A 16,674-nucleotide genomic window follows, 5' to 3' on the forward strand; every position below is an offset into this window, starting at 1 on the left:
ATGACTTCCCAATACCTATCACCTATGTTAGACAGTGAGCTTCTACTCTAAACCAATCCAAAGTGCCACCATCACAGCAGAAGATGGAGGCCAAGAAGAAGAAGAAGGAGAAAGGCTGGACACACCCAGATCCCTCCATTTTGCGCCCCTGGAACCCCATTCTAAAAACCCCAAAATCTACTTTTTCACCTTGTGATAAATTCACTATCATTCTATTTAATTTGTCGTGGCTTGCTGATCTTCATATAAGGTTGGTAATTTGCTCCGTGGGTCATAATCAAAACCACAGGGGCATTTTGGGCTCTGTGCCAGGGTCTCTGAGCCCCCCTGGCAGGGGTCTTGGCTGCTTCAGGACAGCCAGAGGGATGTCCTAGGTCCTGACAAAGAAGCAGGCCAGGTAATCAGTGCAGAACAGGCACCCTCACCTCCCCAGCTCCGAGGTCAGGCACTCACAGCACCTGCAAAGCTCTCAGCAAGCAAATGCTGCGATGCTTGAAAACAACTGCAGCACCCGCTGCCTCTGGAGGCTGCTGAGGTCAGACCTGAGGCAGCCCAGGAGAAAAGCAGAGTATTTATACATGAGAGCAGCAGCAGAGCTTCCCAAAGCCAGTGGCTCCAGAGGCAGTGAATCACAGCTCTCTGTGACACTCCTGGTCCCCAAAGCACCATTACACACGCAGGGGAACAAATGTTTGTGCAGCCACGGTGCTGAAGGGTTGCATGGGCTCTGATCTGGAGTGCACCAAAGAAGTTCCCTTTAATATATTTGTTGTTTCAACACATTTTATCCCCTTAATGAGGCGCCACTGAAGTTCTGCTTAAACCCATTTTGATTAAGGAAAAGATTATCCATAGAATTGCCAGCAGTACGTGTTGGTGTACATCACACACAGACCAACTGTGCTTCAGGGAGACATTAAATCCCCGTTCAATTAATAGAGACACCTCTTCAAATGGGCATTAAATAATTCCCCACAATGTAGCACAACAACTGGCTACTCCAGTAAATTGGAATAGAAATAACTTCCCATCTCTCCATCAACAAAATCCCCATCAAAGCTTGCCCTTAAAACAAGAGGTCAGTACAGAGAGATGGGGGGACAGGAATGTTACTACCTCAGTGCTATTGTGTGCTTATATTAAAAGCTCTTCATCAAAAAATTAAATGAAATTGATGCCTTTCATGTTTATCAATAACAGAGCTAATGTTTTTTATGTAAATGCCATTACTTCCAGCCAGATCTGCGAGAGACTGGAGCCACACAGCCCCATCTCCCCTGCAAGAGACTCCCTTCAGGCAGCCAATCTAAATGCAAATTACACTCAAATGCAAAACCAAGAGTTTTCTGGATGATACTGAACACATAAACCCAGGGACAAAGCAGAGATATTTAAGAGCAGCCCTCCTCTTCTGGAAAGACCTCCTGATCTCACGTTGCTTTTCTATCATGAACATCCATAAAAATTAAAGTATCATTTGGTTCTCATTTATAGTCATATTATTTACCAGCTTCTTCCCTTTCTATTGCCTTCAGTGTTAAAAAAAATAGGAGTGGAATGTTGTCCTGTAGAGAGAATCACCTCTCAGAGATGTTTCCCCCACAACAGGAGCATTCCATCACCAAGGATATTAAATCAGAGCCATAATAAAGCCCCAGCTGGATTTGCCAAGAACAAACTGCACTTCCACATTTTCAGGAGGAAATTTCTTCTCAGAATTGAGCTGTTTTGCAAATCAAGGAAGAAGGTGTTACTACAGGGTGGTTATTAAGAGGCAGAGACACAAAACTGTTGTCAGCACAAGGAGCACCATGTTCCTGTGGCATCAAAGCTTTCTGAACAACTCTTAAACCTGACCCCTACCCGGAGCACAGATCCAGCCAGGATTTTGTCAGCACTGATTAAAGCAAGGTTCTAATGGCAAACCTGGAAAGAACTAACCTTAGCGACCGTGCTGCTTAGCAAGGAGAGTGCACAGGGATTAAAACAAAGGGCAACAAGCTGACAACCCAGCCATGGCAGAGTCTGCACGAGAGTCTCAGCAGGGACTGGCTCTGACCACCACAGGCAGCTCCACACCAAACCCCCGTCCCCAGGAGGAGCACAGGTCCTTGGAGGGATGCTGCTAATTAACAACAGGGGTGAGCACACGCTCGTTAGGCGGCCGAGGAGCTGAGAGCACTTTGTGTGTGTGCAGGAACACTCACAGAGCAGAACCTTGCTAATTAGCATTAATAATTGTGAGACCGCTGCTGCAAACAGCTGCATTTTGGGAATCAGCCAGCAAGAAACCCTGCAAAGTGGGGGAGCAGAGGGACAACACAGCCCAGTGGGCGCCTGGTTCGCTTCTTTGGGTGTCTGTAATTAAATAATTTATCACTGTGCTCCTGTGACTGCAAGTCAATGTGCAGCCTGTCAGTATGCAAAGCCTTGCTAAATCTGAAAGTCTGACTGCCTGTAGAAAGAAATTTTTTAAATTAAAAATCACAGCTCTGACTCTCTGACTACTTTCTCTCAGAAACTTTTCTCATGGGCCAGCATTTCAGAAAATTCATCAACATCTTCTTCATGTTCTGTCTTACAGATCTATTGTTCTATACACAAAACCTCAGGACATCCCTCTGGCTGTCCTGGATTACCCAGACCCCTGCCAGAGGGCTCAGAGACCCTGGCACAGAGGCCAAGGCACCTGTGGTTTTGATTATGACCCATGGAAAAAATTACCAACCTTATATGAGGATCCTCAAGCCACAACAGTTTAAGTGGAATGATAGTGAATTTATCACAAGGTGAAAATTTGATTTTTGGGGTTTTTAGAATGGGGGTTCAGGGGGCAAGATGGAGGGATCTGGTCATGTCCAGCCTTTCTCCTTCTTCTTCTTGGCCTCCATCTTCTGCTGTGATGGTGGCACTTTTGGATTGGTTTAGAGTAGGAGCTCATTGTCTAACATAGGTGATAGGTATTGGGAATACCTAAATATTGTACATGTGTTTTTTAGTATAAAAAGATAACTGATACCACCCTGGGGGCATCAGTGTGCCATAACTGACCTACTGAGCGGACCTCAGCAGACCAGGAGAAAGAATTTTATAGATAAGGAACAACAAACAACCTTGAGACCGAGAACTGAAGTTCTCTGACTCCTTGTTCCACCACCAGGCTGGGAAAAGAGACTTTCTAACTCATCTTGGGGTCACTCTGACCAGCAAGAGATCACAGGAACCTCTGGCTTTCAGTCCTGGATCACAGCCTGGAGTTGCTAAGGCTCCCTTCTCCTCCTTCTCTTCCTCCATAAACCTGGTAAAGCAAGTTTGGGGTCCTCTCTAGCAAAAGGAGCCCGGGACCCCAACTTGGGCCTTGTCACCACACTGACCATGCAGGACCAACCCATGAGAAAAGGATGGGGCTGTTCCAAACCCAGCAAATCTCCTTTTCTCCCCACTCTGGACCAGCCGTGCGAGGCTGGGCGCTGTCAGTGCCAGAACCACTGAGGATTTCACAGCCAGCCACAGCCATGTGTGAGCAGAGTCTGATTTCACAGCGTGCTCTGACCTCAGCCGTCAAACCACAGCCACAGCCGACCTGTGCCTGCAGCAAAGCCATTGCCTCCCAAAGCCCCCAAACTCAGAGACAGCCACACACCCCCCACACACCCCATTTCCTCCCAAAGACCCCAAAATCAGAGACAGCCACACACCCCCCATACACCCCATTGCCTCCCAAAGCCCCAAAATCAGAGACAGCCACACACCCCCATACACCCCACTGCCTCCCAAAGCCCCCAAAATCAGAGACAGCCACACACCCCCCATACACCCCATTTCCTCCCAAAGACCCCAAACTCAGAGACAGCCACACACCCCCCATACACCCCATTGCCTCCCAAAGCCCCCAAAATCAGACAGCCACACACCCCCCATACACCCCATTGCCTCCCAAAGCCCCCAAACTCAGAGACAGCCACACACCCCCCACACACCCCATTTCCTCCCAAAGACCCCAAAATCAGAGACAGCCACACACCCCCCATACACCCCATTGCCTCCCAAAGCCCCAAAATCAGAGACAGCCACACACCCCCATACACCCCACTGCCTCCCAAAGCCCCCAAAATCAGAGACAGCCACACACCCCCCATACACCCCATTTCCTCCCAAAGACCCCAAACTCAGAGACAGCCACACACCCCCCATACACCCCATTGCCTCCCAAAGCCCCCAAAATCAGACAGCCACACACCCCCCATACACCCCATTGCCTCCCAAAGCCCCAAAATCAGAGACAGCCACACACCCCCATACACCCCATTTCCTCCCAAAACCCCCAAAATCAGAGATGGCCACACACCCCCCATACACCCCATTGCCTCCCAAAGCCCCCAAAATCAGAGACAGCCACACACCCCCAGCCTCCACCCAAAAGCTGCTGCTCATGGCCTTGACCACTGCCTTAGCCAGCAAATGAAGATTTTTTTTGGTGGCAAAAAACATCCAACCATCACTTGAATTTTGTGATTTTGCAAAGGCAAGGAGCAAAACTGGAAATATTTCCCTTCCTGAGACCTCCTCCTTTGCTGCACAACTACACTAAACTTACTCAGCATTATCATTTTTATTTCACTGCTGCTCCTGCAGCAAAGCCATTTCCTCCCAAAGCCCCCAAAATCAGAGACAGCCACACACTACTCAAATGCTGCTGCTCATGGCCTTGACCACTGCCTTAGCCAGCAAATGAAGATTTTTTGGTGGCAAAAACTTCCAATCATCACCTGAATTTTGTGATTTTGCAAAGGCAAGGAGCAAAACTGGAAATATTTCCCTTCCTGAGAGCTCCTCCGTTGCTGTGCAATTAACAACTACACTAAACTTATTCAGCATTATCATTTTTATTTCTCCTTCCTGTCATCACACAGCCTCACTTGCCGAAGCCCAGGGTTTTCCCTTTGCAAAGGTTCAGGTTTAAGCACAGCAAAACGTCTCTTAAACAGCCTTTTCTTATTTCCTTTTGTCAGAGGCTTCATGCTATGATGAATGTGTAGAAATGCAAAGCAGAAGTCCATAGAAAAAGAAGCCAGTGTGTGAGGTGGTTTTGTCTTATAAAAAAAGAGAGCCAGGATTGACTTACGCCTCATTAAAGAGCTCCAGTCTGCATTTCTATTAGATGCATTTAGACACCAATGGTTTTAAAAAAATAATAAATTAAAAGCAGTTATATTCTTAACATATGACCCTGGATCAGTCATGTGAATAGAAACGAAAGTGGGCACGGCAGATTCTCCAAACACAGGCATGGAAATCATTTTCGTGGTGCACATGACCTATAACATTTCCAGCAACACCAAACTACACAATGGTGTGACAGAATTCAGCTACTGCAGGGCTGAGTCTTGTCCCCACCATCCCTGTGCCCATCACAGCTGCCCCAGGAGATGGGAAAAAGGAGCAGAGTAATTCCTGATAATGGACACTGAGGTGGGGAAACTGAGGCATGGAACAGGCATTTTCTGCTGTAATTCATTTCCAATCACAAATAAAACCCAGACAATGTCCCATCTTCACTACCAAGCATCTTTGGCAACCCTGCTGTAGCCAAAGTGTCATCCCCTCCTCACACCTTGACACACAGCTCCAAGAGAAAACTTCTTTCCAAATGAAGAGCCAGTGCAGCTAATTCTGGCCTGCACAAAGCACTAATTACTAATGTAAATTATATCTCCCCAGCTTGATGGCAATGATAAACGATGGCCAATCGTGTGGGCACAGCAGATCTCCAAACATTGGCATGGAAATAATTGTAATGGTGCACATGACCTATAACATTTCCAGCAGCACCAAACTACACAATGGTGTGACAGAATTCAGCTACTGCATGGCTGAGTCTTGTCCCCACCATCCCTGTGCCCATCACAGCTGCTCCAGGAGACAGAAGAAGGGAGCAGAGTAATCCCTGCTAATGAACACACTCAGGCAAATCATGCAGCATTCAGTTTTTGGTGGGGAAACTGAGGCATGGAAGAGGCATTTTCTGCTATAATTCATTCCCAATCACAAATAAAAGCCAGACACACAAATAATATCCCAGCCATCAGCTTCCTTCACTACCAAGTGTCTTTGGCAACTGCTGTAGCCAAAGTGTCATCCCCACCTCACACCCTAACACACAGCACCAAGAGAAAACTTCTTTCCAGATGAAGAGCCAGTGCAGCTAATTCTGGCCTGCACAAAGCACTAATTACCAATGTAAATTATATCTCCCCAGCTTGATGGCAATGATAAACGATGGCCAATCGTGTGGGCAGAGGCTGGCACTGAACACAACAACGAGGCACACCCAGAGCAAGCATGGCTTGCAAACCACTAAACACACATTTGTGTGCTCTACGTGGGCAGCTACTGCTGTCCGGAATATTTTAACAGCAGAAACACCGGGGAAAGAAAAAACACCACCACAACATAAAAAAAAACCTGAGTACATTCCTCCTCTTAGTCGGAGCCAAAACTTAAGAAACAAGTAACATAATTACTTCCACACCAGAAGGAAAATAAACCCAAGAACACACAGAGGGAAAGAAACAAAACCTCCAAAGCAGATCTGCAAAATAGTTCAGGGCTTCTGTGCTGGGTAATAATTTCCCAGCACAAATCAGGAGAGTAAAAACTCCAGAGAAGCCAATTTTGGGGTGATGAACCCACAGCACCCCCTCCTCTGCCCCCTTCCCCACAGAGCCTGCAGAGTGGGTGCCCAAAATCCTGCTCATCCTTCAGCATGTAACCACATCTCATTTTACCTGAAATGACCTTTTCTGGTGTGGCCAAAGAAAGAAAAACATTTTCCTGCCTTTTTTGCATCAAGCACAGGAGAGAGCATCAACCCCCACCAGTGCCTGCAGGTCTCACCTGTGCCGAGGTGCTGAGCCACAAGAAATCCAACATCCCAAGAGGATTCATCCAGCGTGCCCAGCTGGGATAGCACCGAACCCAAAATCCTGGAGGGTTTTTGGAAGCAAACAGGAGCAGGAGCAGAGCCTCTGTGCTCCATCCAGACAGTGGAAGCACGGCTGGGACACACTCACTCTTCACCACTCACTCTTCATGGATAAGTAAAAGCACTTTAAGGAGAGCTTTTTTTTTTTTTTCCTCCCTTCACTTTGTTTTAAATGGCTGAAGAATTTCCTCTGTGAATGCTCCCAATTGTGGCTCACGCTGAGTTATTTTTAAAAGCACAGAACCAGATTTTCAAGGCTCTGAATGAGGAAATGCAAAGCTTTTATTAAGCAATAATAGCCCAGACAATGGTCACAATTTCCCAAGGGTCTGAACATGGCAGCTGACAATGAGCTTTATTCCTGCACAAAAAGCCCTTCACAGGCTCGGAGGGTTTGCTTTGTACGATCCAGGCTCAAGTTAGGGAGTTAAAACAGAAAGCTCTGTGGTTTTCAGTGTGATTCCCTCCAGCAATGCACATCTGAGCACAGATACAAAAATCACTGGGAAACGGAGCCATGGCCTGTCTCATTCCCTCCTTTGCTACCTGGACATCATCCCATCCAGCTGGACCTTTCCTTGTGTGAAAAATGAGTATTTTATTATTGGCTTTTCACAAATATTCAAATGAATATTATGTGTGTTGTGTTAGAAAGTAATGCTGGATTCATTCTCTTAAGTAGTGTGGTAAATATAGTTTTAGCTTATAACAAAATGTTAAAATAGAAACTATCCTATGTAGGATATTTTTTTTAAAGAAAGGACTCGCAGCGAGATAGCAGCCACAGGACACCTGAATCTTTCAGAGATAAAGAATTTATTGCTCTCTTATCAGAAGAAATGAACTTCTTCCCACCTCGAAGGCGCTGTCAGGATTCAGAGGAAGAAGCTGAGGATGAGCAGACAGAATCCTGTGTTTGAATGGAATTGATGCATCATGGATGAGGTGTATGAATATGCAACAGGCTGTTGTTGTTAAGGGTTAATCCTTTGTTAATGTGTGTCCTTTTTAAGGCTTGTGCTGCCCAGAAAAGGTACCTGGACATCCATAACTCTTTGTTTTTATTGTCTCATATTGTCCTAATCCAAATTGTCCAAATTATTATTACTCTAATTGTATTCCTATTTTTATAACCATTTTATGACTATGAAACTTTAAAAAATTTTAAAAACAAGTGATTGGCATTTTTCACACTTGGCAGATGGATCCCAGCTGACAAACTGGCCAATATTCCCAGGGTCAGGAGAGTGAAACAAAGCATTTCAGTTTTCCTCACTGATATCTGAACCACTCCAAAATGCCTCTCACTAAAATGTCACAGACACTCTTCAAACCTCATACCTGCTACCGCGAGGTAAAATCAGATCCAGTTGTCACATCAGCTCTTCTTTCTTGCAAGCAGGAGGAAGTTACAACTGTGAGGAGTTTGCACAAACCCCCCCAGCAGCCAGGGTTTGGCCATTTTCACTCAGCAGTGCTGGCCACCAGCAATTCCCAGCACACCTGGACCAGCTGGGCTGGCTCTCTCTGCGGCCAGCAGGAGCAGCAGGCACTGCTGGAGCACAGAAAATCACATTGCTTCAAGATGTCTGCTCAGGAAAAGGTGAACTGTGCTACAGAAAGGGGTGTTAGGAAAAGATGAACTGTGCTACAGAAAGGGGTGCTGGGAAAAGATGAACTGTGCTACAGAAAGGGGTGTTCTTCTCTGCTGGTTATAAAGCAGACCTCAAGAAAGAAAGGGGGAAAAAATAACTTGATCACCACACAGATCTGTAGAAAAAAAGTCTCCACCTAAATGTCTCCTTTCTGCTGTCCTAACCTTCAGCAGAAAAGCAGCTGACACCATAAATTCAGGAGCTCTTGCAACCAAAACAAGTGGATTTCTATCCTCCCAACATCTCTGCTCTTCCCTGTCCCACTGAAAGCACAGTGTGGCTGCACAGCAAACCGAGATTGCAACTGAACCCCACAAACAAGAATTGAGCTTAGATTCAATCTGAGCACTGCCCAAACTGCTCTGCCACACAGCCAGGACAGACCACAGCCTCCAGGGCTTGTGAAAACACTTCCTAATCTTCTGCAGATCTGTCAGTCAGCCCATAACCACGAGAGCTGGTGTGCCCAAAAGGAGAAAATACCTCAAACCCCTTCAGAAACACCTGCAATGCTCCTGCTGCTGGTGCAGCTCCACCACAGCTGCACTCCTCTGTGCCTGCTGCTCAGACTTCCTGCTCAGAATGCCAGGGCACTAGAAAATGCTTTCAGGTTCGTCCACAACTTCCTGGAGGAAAGGAAAAGGTGTTTTGAAGATTAATTAATGAGAAATATGCTTTGTACCCCTTGCTGTTTCCAACCTGGCTATAATCGGCCACAAGACAACAGCCTCCACCAAACCATGCTCTGTCTTTTTTACTGTGAACTTCAAGGCCAATGAAATCCCTGAACTTGGCTTAAAATGCTACTGAAACATAATTAATTGTCAGCTTGTGTGTAACACAGCTGTCCCTGCCTGTGTCCAGACCAGTGTGCAGAATTCAGGATTTGTTCAGAAAATGGATGGGCTCAAAGACGGGGGATGCCAAAAGCACCCAGATTTGGCCATTCAGAGAATTCACAGAAGCACTTTTTGTGCAGCAACATCTGTAAATCAAAGCATATTATTATATAACCTCATAATCAAGAGATTTCAGACTTCCTGCTCAGAATGCCAGGGACACTAGAAAATGCTTTCAGGTTTGTCCACAACTTCCTGGAGGAAAGGAAAAGGTGTTTTGAGGATTAATTAATGAGAAATATGCTTTGTCCCCCTTGCTTTTTTCAACCTGGCAGTAATTGGCCATAGGGCAACAGCCTCCACCATCCTCTGTTTTTTTTGCTGTGAACTTCAAGGCCAGTGAAATCCCTGAACTTGGCTTAAAATGCTACTGAAACATAATTAATTGTCAGCTTGTGTGTAACACAGCTGTCCCTGCCTGTGTCCAGACCAGTGTGCAGAATTCAGGATTTGTTCAGAAAATGGATGGGCTCAAAGACGGGGGATGCCAAAAGCACCCAGATATTGTCATTCAGAGAATTCACAGAAGCACTTTTTGTGCAGCAACATCTGTAAATCAAAGCATATTATTTTCCACCCTCATAATCAAGAGATTTGCTGGATTATCTGGAGCTGTGTCTGATCATGACAGACGAAGCTGTTGAAGCTCACTGCAGCTGCTGAAAGGCACACTCGGGCAAAGGGCCCGAGCAGTGAACTCAGCCCCTTCAGTGCTCACTCCCAATTAGGAAAACTCTCGATGTGATGAGGAAAGAGCCCCTCAGAGGCAGAGGAGTGGCCACAGGTGTCAAATGTGCAGGCCAGCAGAGGGAGGAGCAGGCTGCCGTCAATGAGAAACCAGAGGGGAGACAGCAGAACTTTAAAAGGCAGCTTTGCCAGCCAGCACAGCCTCAATTAACAAGCTGTATTTGCAAGGCCAGACTCCAAAATGCTCCTCAGTAGCCAATCATCTAAGCCATGCTAAAGACACACCATTATAGCACAGAACTGGGGATCAGCTGGCTGAACTAATCCCAGGCAGATGCTAAAACTGCCAGCAAATAGGTCAGTAATGCATCCCACAGCATGCAGGGCTCTGGCTGGGAACACTCACACACCACTCCTGCACCTGTGGGAAGGGTTTGGGAGGTTCCTCCCAGCCCCAAATCCATTTATTAAATATTTCGTTCTGTGGTTCAGGAGAAGGGAAGTCACAGCCCACCTCATTGCCAGGAAGCCTTTTCATTGTTACCTTTCCAGGTGATGTTGGGCAAAAGTAATTCACTCAGGTAGGAGCAAAAATGCCTTTGGGCATTACTGACAATTCCAGACTACTACAACCAGAATAGAAATCACATGTGGAGACTGTATTATAAAACTCTGCAAATTACTTAAATCAAGCCAAAAGGGACAAGGTTAAACTAAGATTCCTTTCTTGCTCTGCCCTCCACATCTGTGGAGTGCACATGACAAAATTAAATACAGTTGTGCACTTTCAGATGCAGCACAAGTCATTTATTAACCTACACAAGGTCCAAACACAAAAGCATGGGCTGAATTATCCCAGGTACTTTTTAAAACACTGCTCTCAAAAGAGAGTTGTGACAGATTCCATGTTTGGCAAGATTCAGGACTGTGTCTTCCTGAGCCTCTGCTGCCATCAATGACCTTTACAGTAACACAATAAATATTTTAGCATATAATGAATTTGCTGCATTACATTTGCTCTTTGGGCTGTTGAAGATCAGCCAGGAACCAATCGATTGGAGGCACAAAGCTCCCATAAAACTGAGAGTTACAATGGAGGTCTTACTACCTGCAGCAAAGAGAAAAAAGGTGTTGAAAAAAACCCCAAACCAACTCATGAGCTCTCCTTTTACATAAAATTCCATCCGATTCACTGTAGCAGCCCTGAGATCCCTGCAGTCACTCAAGCAGGACTGGCCCCAAAGCTGCATCTTTATTGTTTTGAATTCCAAGATTCATTTCTGCCAGCAGCAGAACTTTCAAAAACAACCTCAAAAACCCCCAAACTTCCCAGGAGTTTGAGGGACAGGCTCTGAAACACGAGGGAAGCTGGTTTAGCTCCAGCTCTGCCATCAGCTCTTTTGGATCACTCAGATCCCTTCAGACACCTCCTTGCAGCTCCACTTCTCTGCCTGCTTGGAGGTGTCAGGGCTTTGTCATTCTGCAGCAGCACCTCAGGAACACGTGGAGCTGTTCACCTGCACCAAGCCAGCAGATACCAGCCCTATTGATCTGTGCCAAAACCTCAACCAGCCAGATTGCCTCTTTTTTATTTTTTTTTTTTTTGGATCTCATTTTTAGTAGATTTAGAAAAATTATCCCAAGGGTATGGCAAGGGACCAGAATGTGGAAGATCATTTCATGACATCTGTAATAGCACACAGTTAACAACACCACCTCAATTTTTGTCTGATGACCTCACTCATTGGGAAGGGTTTTTATCACCCTCGGTATCTTTGCAAACACTCCCCCTCCCTGTCTCCACCAAGTCTTTCCTCACTGCCATAGAAGCCCAAGGCTTCTCTCTCCTCCCCTAGAGCTGCAGTCAAGGTGAGATCTTAATTTCTTCATTTCCTCTGCCATCTGCAATGTAACTGGCTCCACACCTGTGCCAAACAAGCTGGAATTACACCATTAATTTCAGCTTAGTCAGCTTGCCCCACAGACTAAGTCAATATTTGACAGATATTTAGCAAAGACTACAATTGATTTAAATTCAGCACATTGTGCCCAGCAGAAGAGATACAGCAGAGATGAGTCTGCTTGAGGGAAAAGCACCAGATAATCAGATTTCTTTTGGATGGAGACCTCCTGTTATTATTTAAAATAAAAAAGGGGGTTAGGGATAGAAAGACCAGTCCCAAAGCAAGGCTGCTTCCCGAGAAACACCCAGCATTCCCGGGAGTGAGAACATCTCAGCTTTCAGAGAGGCAGGGTTGCTAAGGCAAGCAAACAAAAGGCTCCTTGTGTGCAGCCCACAGCTCCTCAGCACATCCCAGCACTGCTGGGGCAGCCCATCCAAGGAGCTCCAGCTAAACCCAGGCTCCACGGCCAAGCCGTGCCCCTCTGAGCAGCCCTTCAGAGCAATTTGGGGTTTCTGGTGTCTTCCCAGCTGCTGCACAGCTGGCAGGGAGCAGGGAAATTCTGAGGAAAAGGATTTATGTGAAAACAATGCCAAAGAGGAAGGAGTCAAACCAGCAAGAAGAGTGTGGGGAATAAAATTATAATAAACAGAACAAATCGAGCACGACTCCACCATAAACTGCAAGTGGTTCTCTACTCTTAGTTTTCAACCACAGAAAAAAATAAACCATGGTTTATTTGAGGTGAGGGGTGGATCAGCTGCAGGAGAGCCCCTGAGCTTCCCAGCCCTCAGAATTTTGGTGAGATTCTGAAATCCAGCTGTTTGAAAGCAGCACAACCCAGCAGATCTCAGTGCTGTGAGTCAGATGCTCTCACAGATGGGAGCTCTCCCCCAGTTCAGTGTCAGCACAAGGAGCCCTCAGAGCAGGAAAAGCTGCTGAAGCCACCCCACATGCCAGGCTGGGTAATGAACCCCCAAACAGGCTCACCCCACACTGGGACGGCTTTTAAAATGAAGCTGCTCCAAGTTTGAAGTTGGCATTTTTTGCTTTTTGATAGAAAAAGCCAGAGAAGATGGAAGCAATTCCTTTAAGTGTCACTGCAATTTCTGGTGTCACATCTTCCCTCCACCAGCACAGGCAGACATTGCAAATCCTGGATGTCTCCAACCCTGCTGGTTCATCCTGCTGGCTGCCAAAGCCCTGTGCTTACACCACGAGCTCTGGGAAATGGTGCCAAAATTGAGGATTAAAGGAATAGGTCAGTGAAGAATTCCAATAAACAGAGCATCCCAGGGAGGAGGAGGAGGGGGAGTGTGATCCAAACCTTCCTCTTCCTCACCAAAGTCCCCTCCTGTCAGCAGACACCAAGCACTGCACAGACCAGAGCTGCCACCAGCAGAGAAAGCTGCTCTTGTAATTTTCACACTTTAAAAAAAAAAATAAAAATTAAATGTTCCTTGTTTTGTACAAAACTGGCTGGGAGAGGAGAGTCCCAACACCAAGTAAACACTGCTCGGGCAGCCCAAAGCAGCTGCAGAACGAGGAGTCTCCCACCCAGCAGTGCCCCAGGGACCTTGCAGGGAGCGAATCCTGCTCGGCCAAAGGAACGTGGCTGCAAAGAGACACCAATAAATAACCCCGTGCTGCAGCTCATCAAAGGGACGGCTCAGGGTTTCCATTCAGTCACAAAGTAAAGCTTAAAACCAAAAAGATGCATATCAAGGTTTATAGGTTTTCTCTTGCCCCTGGACAAAGTCTTTGGCTGCAGAAGCTGAAGGAAACCACCCAGTGTGGACACACAAATGAACCCTGCATCTGAAAGCAGAGAGAACAAAGCTCTGGTGAATGTGTGTGGGAAATTGGGCAGCCTGACAGATTTCACCCTGCTTTATCCCCTGGCAAATCAGCTACTGTTTAAACTGGGAGCTTGGGCATTACATCATCTGTTTGCAGAGAAGGGTTTTTTTTAATTTTTAATTTCTTTTTTAAAGCTCAACCATTATTGTATTCACAGCTTGAGGAACATTGCTCATTCCAAACAAACTCAACTAAATGAAGGGGTGGATGAAGCTCTTTGCAGGAGCAGGGAAGCACACACCTAAACTGCTCTGCAAGTTCAAACAGTGAAAGATCTTATCTGGAATTTAGCAGGAAATATGGAGCCCCTCAGGTTTGTCTGTTCAGATCCAAGGATGAAAAACTCAATTTTTCAAGTCAGGAAGTGCAAAACCAGCCTGATGAGGAGGCTGGAATCACTGAGCTGCTGCTCATTGTGGCTGGGTCCCATTTGATTCTTTCTGTCATTTCTGTCCCCTGTGGAAACAACTCCAGGGTTCAGTCCTTGGGGACACCACGCTGCCTTGAGGGATCAGCCTGAGGGGAAGGGAAACTCCAAAGTGAGCTAGTGGACATAATTCTGGCATCTGCTGTCTTGTTCCAGCTTGGACACTCATTCTGAGATTTAATTTTCCCTTGAGAGATGCTGATGTCCATCAGTGCAATTTTCTCATCCAGAGCTGGCTGAAGCTGAGTTTTGCAGCATCTGCTCCTTGGCAAGGCTCTCCCAGAGTCTCCTTTGGTGTTTTTGGAGGACCAGGCTCTCACAGCCCCAACAAGTGCAGCTCCAGCAAACACAGAGAGCAAGGAGCTCTCATGTGCAAACCTGAATGCTCAGAGATTTCACACAATGGGTTTTTCTGACCTTCGCTCTCTGAGGGTTGTCAGATTTTGAAGTGGAAAAAAGGCAGAATTTTCAAAAGGGAAAGAGGAAGAACCATTGGTGTCATCCATGAAAAGAGCAGGTTTCACACAGAGTTGGTGTGGAGCAGGGCCCTCAGGTATTGGACATTTTCCTACAAACCAAACCCACAGTGGGCTCTCACCACAACCCCGTGGCATTGAGGAACCAGATTTCACAACAGCTCTGCTAAAACTTTGTAAAAAAAATTATAATCTTTTTTTTTCTTTCCCTAACCCTGGCAAGGTTCCATTATCTAATCACATTACAACCTCTAAAGCTGAAAAAGAAAAAAAAAAAGCAAGCAAAAAACCCAACATAACACAAACCCAAAGCAAACCCACAAATGAAACCAACCAAAAACCCACAGACCTTTCATCATCACGTCTCTAGACATTCAAAAATGTAGCAAGAATTTTCTCCTTCAATTAAGAAATAAATAAATATTTATTTTTTAATAATACCCAGGATAAGCAATTCTGGCTTAAAAAAAATCCAGGCAAACAACCACAGCAAAAAGTTTCAAAAATTTCATCTATGGAACTCCTGTCAAACAGAGCTTAACCTTTAAAAAAGCAAAAAACCAGTAATGCACACAGAAAAACAGGCTTTGCTGTCAGAATGTAATTAAAAAACTCAAAACAACTCAATTTTGCTCTGTATCAAGATTGCCAAGAGCTGATCTGGGAGAAAGTCAAGCAAACAAATTTTCTCTCTGAGATTCCAAAAGGTCATTTCAAACAATTACTAAAACCCAGTACTGCAAACAACAAATGCCAGTTCTTTTTGGGTTTTTTTCAATTTACAAGATATCTTTACTGCTCCAGTTATTACCTGGGAAGAATAATAATCCCAGGGATTGTGCAGATGATTAAATAATTGTAAGAATTACTAAGGAACCATTAAAATTGCATTTCAAAGAGAATTGAGAACTGTTTGTTTCTTCTTCCTCTGCTTTTGCATAACAGTTCCCAAAAAAGTCTCATCTGCAGCTCAGCTTGGGCCAGGATGGAGACATTCCATTGGACAGGAAGTGAGGGACTTTATTAATTTCACTTCTCAAAACAGAAAAGCAGAATTCATAACAAAGAAACATCAGAATAAAAAAGTCAGGCAATAAAAAGAAACCCCAAATTTGTACCCAATACACATTTTTCCAGTTGTCTTGTTACCAAGAACCTTCAAAAAGTGGCATTTTCTTCTCTCAGTGCCACTCCAGCCCCATTGACAGGAAGTGCCTGTGTCAGCACAAAGCTCTGCTGAAAAATGAGCATCTGATTCTGGTGACCTTCACAGTCATATCCAAGAGCCAACTATTCCTGTCCATTCAGCGTGTTCACCTAGAACAAGTTCATTAAATCACCCTCCTCGGTCCTGAGCACACCCTGGGGCTGCAGGGAACAGAAAAGGTGCAGGAAAGGTAAAGGGAGCACACCTGGGGCTGCAGGGAACAGAGAAGGTGCAGAAAGACAAAGGGAGCACACCTGGGGCTGCAGGGAACAGAAAAGGTGCAGAAGGACAAAGGGAGCACACCTGGGGCTGCAGGGAACAGAAAAGGTGCAGGAAAGGTAAAGGGAGCACACCTGGGGCTGCAGGGAACAGAAAAGGTGCAGAAGGACAGAGGGAGCACACCTGGGGCAGCAGGGAGGACAGAAGGGTGCTGGGACAGCTCCCTGACACAGCTCAGTGGCTGTGGCACTGTCCCACTGCCCATTTCCCATCTGCCATTACTCCTGTGACTGCCAGGAAAGGGGCTGGAAAGCTGCTGGGGGGAAAAGGACCTGGGGGAGGTGGCCCACAGGCAGGT

General features: G+C 45.9%; 1 protein-coding gene across 3 annotated transcripts in view; it reads right to left on the reverse strand.

Annotated features, from left to right (window-relative positions):
- EXTL3 (exostosin like glycosyltransferase 3) overlaps nt 1–16,674 on the reverse strand; it is a 131,049-nt gene that overhangs the window by 105,753 nt on the left and 8,622 nt on the right. The window lies entirely within an intron of this gene.

The sequence above is a fragment of the Ammospiza caudacuta genome, chromosome 3 (genome assembly GCF_027887145.1).
Source record: "Ammospiza caudacuta isolate bAmmCau1 chromosome 3, bAmmCau1.pri, whole genome shotgun sequence".
NCBI classification, from domain to species: Eukaryota; Metazoa; Chordata; class Aves; order Passeriformes; family Passerellidae; genus Ammospiza; species Ammospiza caudacuta.